Source organism: Ciconia boyciana, chromosome 6 (genome assembly GCF_034638445.1).
Source record: "Ciconia boyciana chromosome 6, ASM3463844v1, whole genome shotgun sequence".
NCBI lineage: Eukaryota > Metazoa > Chordata > Aves > Ciconiiformes > Ciconiidae > Ciconia > Ciconia boyciana.
The window spans coordinates 37,477,523-37,488,036 of record NC_132939.1 but is presented as its reverse complement, the minus strand read 5'-3'; positions in this window follow the sequence as shown (position 1 = coordinate 37,488,036).

Here is a 10,514-nt window from a genome sequence, read left to right as displayed (position 1 = left end):
TGCCGGAGCCCTATTTCATACCAGCTCTTTGGAGCTTTGTACTTGGTTCACATGCACTTTTCAGCAGCGTTATCCTTAGTCCCCAAGACGAGAAGCATGTGGGAGTGTGGAGGAAATGTATATGTTCTTCCCAGCCCTCCGTTGGACAGAGCCCAAATTCCTTGATGTAGGAAGGCTGTGAGGTTCAGAACTGGGAGAAAGGGTTCTGGCAGACACAGCCAACTGGAAAGAGAGCAATCCACATGCAGACTTCCTTCCAAAGATGAATCAGGGTGAAATGATTTTACATGTTCTTTCATTGTCCTTCCCACCTTGTAAACATTCCTAAAGCCTGTCTGTAAGCCCTGCATAAAGAAGTGCTAATATCCATATGTCAGTACTGGAAATGGTTTCTCCCACACCTAAAGAGCCAAGTTCATCCCGTATGTAATTCCACTCACTTTAATAGCTCTACAGGAGGAAGGATACCGGCCCAGTAAGTCCACCCAAAAGCTGCAGATTCTGCTGAAAACAGCTGCCTGCCTTGTGGGTAGGATGAATCACCACAGACCTCAGTTGCTGAGGCCTTTGCGATAGATTCCTCTTCACTTCTGTATGCAATTCTGCCTGCAAATCGCTACATTATCTGGACACCAGCTGCTTGAAAGTCTTGAAAGCCCCATTATAGGAGATAAGGACAGCAGAGCAGCCCTTGCTCTCAGTTCTTAAACTATGTCCTTCGAATGTGTATCTGTGCTGTATTTGTATTGTATTTATCCTACTGCAAGGCATTTCTTGATTAGCTGCAATATCTAGGAAAGATTTTTATTCTTTCTGATACATTTCTTGATTTTCAGAATGGAGGAATGAGTATTCACCTTTCTTTGCTCAGTCAGTCACAAACTGGAACTAGGATGTAGGTCAGGGTGAACCGATGCACCTAGAGGCATTAAATTGCTTCAGTGTCTGGTCAGTAAATCTTGATCCTATGGTCAGAAAAAGCTGAACGCCAGCTTTACAGTAAAAATGGACCAGCAGGGAGTTTCAGAGAAGCTAGGGGGGAAATTTTCATAGGATCATGTGGGAATGTTATTTAACAAATTCTCTTCTATTACAATGATTCTGTGACCCTGGTGGTGCCTTCCAGTCTTACGTTCCTATAAATACCTTGCTTAAGAACTAATTCCTCTTGACAATCTGACAGAGCTTCAGCTCACAACAGAGCATGTCACCAGTTAGTTTATCTTATGGCTAGCCTTAGCATTTGATTTTTGTTTTCTGTTACTGTGTTAGTCTGGATAGCAAGATACTGGTTTTAATATTACCTGTTGAGAATTTTTACTTAATGATTGAATAAACTTTCAGCTCCTTCAACAACAGATGCTCTAAATTAAAAGATCTGAAAGTACCATTCATTTTCTTTAAGCAAATGGTGCATTCTAGGATCCTAAATTATAAATGTAATTATAAATCTGTACAAAGTCCAGTTAAAAGAATCTGCCTGGGACAGAAGTTCACCCTTACAAGAAGTGTAACATCAGACATCGCAATTAGTCTTAACTAAAAAAATAGCAGAGGAAAGGTCTTCAGAATGAATGAAGATTAGTTATTTTAATCACACTAGAGCTTTTAAAATTTGCTTTTATGATGGAATAAAACATGAGACAACATAGTTTTATGAAAATGAGTTTCCATGAGCTGTGCTGAGAAAGAGATAGATAAACAAGATAAACCTGACACGCTCTTGGATATTGAAATGTATACACAAAACTACGGCTATTTCCTAAGGGGGGGAGGGTGGAGAGGGAGAGAGAGAAGTAAAATTTCCCTGTGCCCAGACAGGGGCATGAGGAAGAGTCGTTTTTATAGCCAGCCTCTCTAATACTACTTAAGGGGTAACACCTTTCTCTCTTCCACAGTCTGTTGCACAGTACTCTATGTGGTGTGAGATTAGGGCTTCTTCAAGATGTTCTTTCTTCTTCCCATTTTACCTAATGCAACAAGGCAGGGGGTTGTCAGGATTTTACCAGGCAACAGTAGAACTATTTTTTTACCCTAAATCTGCAAATGCCTCCTTCTCTGCATGTTGTCGCACAAATCCCTTAGCAAAAATTTCATTTCATTTCGCTTTGCTTTAGCTGTCTAAAAGGTATCCTAAACACCTAAAATCCTAATCCAAAGGTCACCTCTCCTAATTTAGGCATCTAATTTTGTTCTGTAATGAATGTGCCCTCACCTGTCATATCTCACCTACCACACATTTGTCTCAGGATCCTGCTCCTCGGCATATTCAATCTAATTCTAAGACAATTGAGTTGAATGAGTGGACTATGGATTAAAAGAAGATGACCAGTAAAGACTAGATGTCTGACTTTTAGACAACTAAAATTAAAAAATATCAAGCCCATGCTTCCTTCAGTTTTCTTCTGTGTAAGACTTCACACAGGAGTATCTGTATGAGGTATTTTAGATCCTACATTGAAAGATCTTTTTCAGCCCAGAATCTATAGGTGATAGCAGAAGATATGGCATTTTGTCTGCATGTTTCAGCAAGGATTCCCTGCAGTCCACTTCAGTCATCTATTCTAAATTAGGAGTAGATTTGCTCTAGACTTGCTCTATAGCCAGTGAAGAAAGGCAAGTACCTTCAGAGAAGTGCGTCTCTGGGTGTGCCTGCCTTTCTCCATTGACAACAGAGGAAGCTTCAAGCTGCTACAGTCCCATCTTGGGTACTTCAGTTAAATGATGGGATGAATCCACATATATCAGCTGCAATGCTGGGGCTTGTAATAAATTTGAAATCCACTTTAAAATCTTGCAAGTATAATAGAAATCATATGTCAAATTACATATAGTGCCCGTGATGTGTTTGTGTGGTGGTATGCATACACATGTACGCATGCACGGTTTATGTATGCTTATACTACAACAAAGAAAAACAGCCTGGTAAGATAGCCTGCAAAATAATGAAGCCAGTTTTCAGGAAGATGTGGAAAACCTCTACATGCAGATCTCAGGAGAAATTATTTTTAAGAAGTGAGCTTTATCCAGTTGTACAAAGTGGAATAATACTTCCAAAGCCAATCAAATGCAATATTGCATTTGTTCTGGTTGAGTATGATTGTATGGTGAGACCATTTTGACCCAATAGAGTAATAGTAATAAAAAAGCCTAGTGATAATAAGTGAAACTTTACTACTGACCTCTGTAAAGACTTATTGCCAAGACTTATATTGTCAGTGACATCCAGGATCAACAATGCTTGCAAGCAGTGGACTCAAAATGACGTTGTCTGTTTTTGGCAACAAAATATTCTGCATTTAGCAAAGGCATATGTTTCAAACTCAAATGACTTCACTTCAAATTAAAGCAAAAAAAATGTTTTGAAGTGTAGTCATTTGATAATCATTTGCTTTAAAATAAGCAACATATTTCTATCTAATGGGATCCACATCTTTAACAAGTGAACCAACAGTGTGACAAACAAAAAACCAACCTGCTCTTAAATATAATTCCAAAATAAATTACATCTAGCTCTTTTTTTGTTGTTGTTGTGCTCTGTTTTCCTTTTTTGGCTGCCTGTAGAACTCCCACAATTTTTTCATTGCTACAATGACAAATGCTATGAGAAAAGACCTGGTCCACTGCCAGAAATCTACTCTAGACTTCAGTATATGTTTCTGCTTTCAAGAGTCAATTGTTTTCCTTCTCTCCCAGGGGCCACTAGCTACCTTATTACCAGCAAGAATGACCCCTTGACAGCGCAATTGAGATCCAGAAACTCAACAAAATTGTAACCCCTCCAGTGGCATCAGAATTCTAATCAACAGCAGAGGGTCTGGAAGACAAATGTAGTTGTATATAAGGCCACCATATTAGAAAGTGGCTTCTCTACTTGCAAAGAAACCTATTTCTGTTTGGTTTCTTTTGATATTTTTATTACCCCCTTTCTTGTAACCTTTTCATTGCTAGTGTTCTTAAGGCAGAAGGGTTTTCACAGCATGGGAATTATCTGTGCTCAGTTTACACAGTTTGCTGCCTGTTCCTTCTCTTGCAATCTATTTTGCGAAGCGTACAACCAGTCATGGGAGCCCCCTAGTCATTACTGATTTTTTCTCTTATTCAGCTTAACTCACTAGCAGAACAGTTGTTCCATCAGTATCTTTATTGCCACATAAGAAACACAGGTACAGAATCTGCAGCCTTGAAACTGCAGTGAAGAATGAGCTCAGTATATTAAGGTGAACTTCACAGAGAATACACCTTGCACTTGCAAAGGCATGCACTGAAATAGTGTCATACGATAACATTTCTCAATTATTATTAAAAGTATTCAACTTATGTGCTGGATCCTTTTGCATACCCAAGATCTGAGAAACTAATGTTGTTTCAGATAAATACATACAAAGATGTTTTGGAGCACAAGACCCTAGTCTAGTTGCTATACCTGTATACGTGGAGCCCTACCCCTGAGTCTTGAGGTTACCAAAATCTGTGCCTCTAAATTGCCTGAATTTTTTTTAAAACGTTAGCAAAATTTTCAATGTTAGCAAAGCTTTATTTTTTTGTTAGCAAAAAAAGAAAATCTCAGCGTGAGTTTAAAAGTTTGAAAAGTGTGTTTTTCTTGTGATTTTGTTACCAGGATTACCTGACATGTGCGTTAGAAGGAAATTTTTTTAAGAACATACAACCAAAAGGTAGAAAACAAGGTACCCATGAACCAGAACATTGCTCCCAGAGATTCTGCCATCTGACTACCATTGCGCAGAAATTGGGAAATACTTCAGATGATTGTAGGAGAAAGTTTCTCAAGATACAGAAGGATAAAAATATCTAAAAACCAGTCAAAAGCAGCCAGCATGGCAGAACACAAGCACACAAAGCCCCACTGACTTTAACCGAGATTTGGGTGAATGCAGGAATTCGCAGAGACAGGAGTCTTCAAACAGCGTCACTGCCTGAGGTGCAAAAAACCAGCAGCAGTGTTCTGCTGAACACGCGCTGGGAAGAAGGACATGAGAAGGACAAGAAAGCACGAGGTCAAAAAAAGAAACGTTTTTGTTACCTTTCTCAGACAAAAGTCATCACATTTTACAAACAACAAAATAAAAGGTATTAGACCCCTACGTGATCCCTGGAAGGAGCAGCAGATGGCCAGCCTTGCACCTTCAGAACAGGAGCAGCACAAATAGCAATAATGTGATTTTTCCTGCACTGTCCTACCAACAAGATGTCACAGTAATGCGGAGAAAGCGCCAAGCGCTCGCCCGACTTTCCCTGCTGAGGCACAACAGTTCTGCTACAGACAGGCGAGAGGGAGGAGGTTGTGAAAAGGGCTCTTCTGCCCTAGAAACCAGGCTGCGATCTCTGGCAGGGGCAGCTGAAGTAGTGTTTTGATTTTTAGGTCACTGCCTTACAGTAAGCTCTGTGCGACTGGGCTCTTCCCTTGTCAACAGCCATACTATGGGAAGAGCTGCTTTGCACGTGTGTTTTGCCCCTGCAAATCTCATCGCAGGATCAAGGCCTTAATTAATAATCAAAAGGGGAAAATTGACAAGTGCATCTTTTGGTGCTTGTATCCAAAAACATACAGCCTCTTATTGTCTTACACGTTAGGTCACATCTTTTTAATTTCTGTTCAAAAGCCCAGGAGCAAGTTACACAGATTGCTTACATGTATAAGTACCATACATTAAAAATAACATGCTGAAATAATGCTGTCAAAGTACGAGACCTACCTGACTGATGGAATATTCTTCTAAAAAAAGCAGCTCTGAGTTTCCCTTAAATAGAATGAAGGAAAATCTAAAGATAATAATGAACAAGAAAGTAGCTTCTTCTGCCAGACATCAAGTTAAATGGCTCTTTGTATTGTTCAAAGCGTGTACACTATTGTGTTCTGTGGCAGAGGGTAAAGAGAGGGAACTTTCAGTGACGTTTTGATGAGACAACAAATAAAAATAATATTTTGACAGAGAGCTCATCCTATTAAAAAACAAAAAGGCATTTCTCCAGCTCAAACAGAAATCCCCTTAATGTGAAGAATATCGAGGTTGTATGTAGAGGCTTCCAGTAATACTTAAAGGAAATGTGCCATTCGCAACAGAACATGCAGCATGACTAAAGACCCTAAGTGCGTGGCATCATTTGAGCTTAGTTTTAATACCTATGATAGATATTTTTGGAATACGTTTCCTGAATGTAGTGTCAAGGATTTACTTCATTAGCTCGCGCATGCTGACAGGTCGAGCTGGTGCTCATGTACCCAATAAATACAAAAAGGATTAGTTTCTGTGTACGAACAAAGTTGGGTTTTTTAGGTTTTTTTATGCCAGTATTGGGATTTATTTGTCCTCCTGATGAAACATTTACCTCACTCTGCCCCATCAATATTAACCTCACAGATCAACAGATCTTCATATCGACAGAACAGAGAAGTCAATATCTCCTTATTATTATTTAATAAGTATTTCATTGTCAGTAACTGAGTGAGAACAAACATCTGTGCAGTATAATGGCATGCACTTTAATTTTGCAAGGTTACTGTCTTGCATATGTTTGACAGAAGAAAGCTAACCCATAGTAAAAATCCCCCAGTAATATCAGCGTATAAAATGACAACATGTTGAAGGACATTTAAATGGAACAAAACAGGGTGGTTTTTTAGTCCCAGTTTTGATATACAAATGTTGGATGTGTTTTACTGTGGCTTCTGACTATGATTGATAGGAGATGCATCAATTTCAAGGTTTGTGAATTTAAGTAAATTGTTGTCAGTGGTATCGCTTCTTCTTTTTTGTATTTTTTTTTCAAATTATCTCCTTACAGAGAATAGTGTGTTACAAATTGAGACAGGATATACATAAAGCATCAATTTAGCTTGAATATCCACTTACAATAGTAAAAAGAAAATAGTTGTGATAAGAATGTGAGTACAACAGAGTTGTTCAGAAAACTCCAGAGTATTTAAAAAAAACAAGGCTTATGGTTTTTCTTCTATATAATCTTTGCTGTTTCTGTTTGGAAAATACTTTGCTTGCCTTTCCGTTCAAAAGAAAAATATAATATTTATTTTTTAAAAAAGAAAGAGTAGTAGTAGATCTTAGAGGCTTCTTTTATCTTTGTCTTCAGAATATAATTCCATTAAACTTTACATTAGAAAAAAAAACCCCCAAACTTGTATCAACTCTTTGCAACCTGTGGGGAGTTTCTTAACCCTTCATTGCTTAGTGGTAAAGCTTCATTTGACTGAAAAGCCTAAAGACCTTCCTTTAAAACTGACCGTGATTAAACATCGTACAGCAAAGCTTGCTATAGTTCCAATACCTTCAGAAATTAGCTGTGTCTGGTTTTAAACTAATTTTCCCTGGACCACTTCTTATCTGATGATGTCTGACTTAGGATCTGGTGAAATGCACAGATACTTTTTATTATGTTTTCCAACACACGGTCATGACTTGTTTCCATGTATAAGTGTGTTGTGTCTATGTATCTACATGCCTGTCTATATGCATAAAGCAATGTATATGCTATTTGTGTGTGGTTTTGGTTTTAACATCAGATTCTATAAATGAATAAAGATACTATCTTCATTTTACTGTTCTCTAAAAGGGGCAACATGGAATGGATTCTGTAAATCTAACTATACATGTTGCTGATTAAAAGCTGATGGTAACAGTTAATATACAAGGGGACAGACTAGTTTTTCTTCTAACATATTTTCGAGGGGAAAAAATGAAAATTAGACAGAAAAGAGCATTTCCAGATGTGACTGTATAGAGCTTGATTTGAAGCACTTTTGTTATCTCCTTAATAATGCATGTAAGAATGCTCATGCGAAATGTTATGTTAAAACTCAGTCCTAGTAGATATTTGCGCTTATGAATTGATTCCTTATCCATATTTTATGGAGAAATAGCTCGGCACTGGATTACAGCACATTATTTTCCAAACTCCTTATTAGACTCTGCATATCTCTCTATGGTGCCTCCAGGCTTAAATTAAAACCAAAACTTAAGTAAAATTTAAAGAGACAACATTCAGAAACTTTTTTTTTTACAAAGCTTCTGAAAGTTCATAATTATTTTTGTCCCTAATAGGCCTGCCCTTGAAATAATTTGATGGCTAGGTTTGTAAATCCGCTTGGAAAGATCTGGCATCCCATAGCCATTAAGGGGAGTATGTATCACAAAAATGATTTTGCATATAAATAATGGTATACAGGATTTGGCTTAAATTGTCTGCTTTCATTGGATTTTTTTTTCTCTAAGATAATTTGGAGGGAGGCAGGAAGATCAAATTGAACACAATTTGGAAATGAAACTTGGATAATTGAGCTAAGGACGTTGAACTTGCCAGTCACCTGTGACCTCTTCCTAGTTACACATCATTTCAAATAGCTAGAACGAGAGGACCTGTGTAGGGTTGTACGACATAAATAGAGCAAGTGGAGTTTCACTCTGGGACCACGTTATCGCTTGTAATCTGCTTGCTTTGTTTTTATTTAAGATGAAGGGACCCGAGCACCGTGCACCACTGCCTTGAGAAGGTGCTTGGCCACCCGGTATGTTCAGGGAACTTGGTGGAGGAGAGCAGGATGGGCACTCCGGGAGGGCCACCGGGCAGGATGGTGTGGGAACAAAACAGCGCTGGACTTGTAACAGCTGACAAATCGAAGCTTCACAAGCAAACTGGAGCTCACCGGTGGTAAGATCTCCTTTAAGAGACTGCTACAACTGAAAGTTTGCGGTCGTCCCTGTGTGTGAACCTAATATTTTGCTGTTCATTTTGAAGCGATTATTCAAAACACCTTGGCAGCTGAACCCTCCGTGCTTTCAGGATAATTATTTCTAATCGTGATTGGCAATAATAGTAATTGCCATATTCAGCCAGCACCCAGCTGTAACGATTTTTCTTTATTATTATTATTTGGGTTAACAATCGCCACTGACAACAATGTCTCCCTCCCCCAGATACCCAGGGAAATGAGTAGCAGTGCTCCGCAGCAGCCGTCGGGTGGGCCGCTCCCCCTCCCTGCCTCCCCTGCCCGTGGGCTCGGCGGGGATGGGGGGTAGCAGAGGGCGGCTGTCCGGGGGGGCCGGATCCCTGCCGGGGGCTGGCGTGAGGGGACCGGGGCGAGCCGGGCTGCCGCAGCCTCCCCCCCCCACCCCCAGCGGAGCAGGGGCTGAAGCCGCGGCTGTAACGAGCCTCTTAATAAACCTCCGGGTCGATGATGCATCGCTCGCTAGTGAATCTTCGCGGGTTTATTTATTTTAACTAAATCGCCCAAATGGATCGCAGCTCCGTGTTGACTCTGGCGAGAGGCGAGGCGGGGAGCCGGGGGTCGGGGGGGCCGGCGGAGCTGACAGGTCGCCCGGGGGTTGCGGCGTTTCGTGCTGGCAGCGGCTCTCTGCAACTGCACGCCGCCCACTCCGGGAAAGGGCCCCCCCGCCCCGGTGGTCGCCCCCCTCCCCCTCCCCTTCTCCTTCCTCCTCCTCCTCCTCCTCCTCCTCCTCCTCCTCCTCCCCCGCCCTGCCCGGCTGCAGGCGCCCTTGTAAGGAAGAGCCGAGCGCAGGCACCGGCCAGAGCGGGGCGGCCCCAGCCGTGGGGCATCCCCCGGCCCGGCCGCCCGGTGCCGCCGCCGAGCCCCGCCGCTTGCGGGGAGGCGGACGAGGGCGGGAAAGGCGAAGGACGAGCGCTTCGAGCCGAGGGAAAAGGTGGCCCGCTAGCGGATTTCTAAAGTTGGCGGTCATTAGAAAGAGGCGAGGGTCAGCGCTTTCCCTGCCGGGAGCAGGGGGCGAGTACCCCTGCGCTCCGGGCGGGACCCCACCTCTGCGCGCCGGGGCAGCTCAGAGGAGCGGCGGCCCGCCGCCTTCGCGACCCCCGTGGGTAACGCTGGCGGTGAAGCCAGCCCAGCCCTTCTCCTGCCCGCTGAACTTAACAACGTTTCTCGTGTGTATTCACGTTCAGTTCAGAGCAGAAGTTTGGGCCACGGCCGTGCGGGAGGCTTGGGGTGTCAGCCCGAGCCCACGGACGTGCCGGTGTCGCACGGCCGCCGCGCCCAGCCTGCCGGGAGCGCTGCCCGCTCGCCGAGTGCCTGAAGCCTTTGGTGCCTTGCAGGGAAAGGCAGCAAACTCCCCTAGGATGAAAGCAACCTCCGGTTCTTAAAACCACAAGCAGAAGTCGCAGAGCAGCTTCAGCAAGAGCGGTGCCGCTGGCCTTCCCCAGCGGGCGCCGTACCTGCCCTTTGTCACCTCCCCGGCACCCCCGCAGCCCCAGCCCTCCCCCGGTCCTGGCGGACGACAGCCCCCCGCCCCCCCGAGCCCTCCGCCGGGAGCGGGGGCGGGCGAGGCCGCGGGCCGGGCCGCCGGGCACCGCCGCGGGGCTGCCGGGGGGCGCCGGGGGCGGGCAGCGGGCGGGCGGGGCGGGCAGCCCGGCAGCCACGCACCGCTGCCCGCCGCCCCCCCGGGGATGCTGCTCCCTGACGTCAGATGTTCGCTCAGTCTTTTGTTCAGTTAAAAATAGTTTCAGGCAGC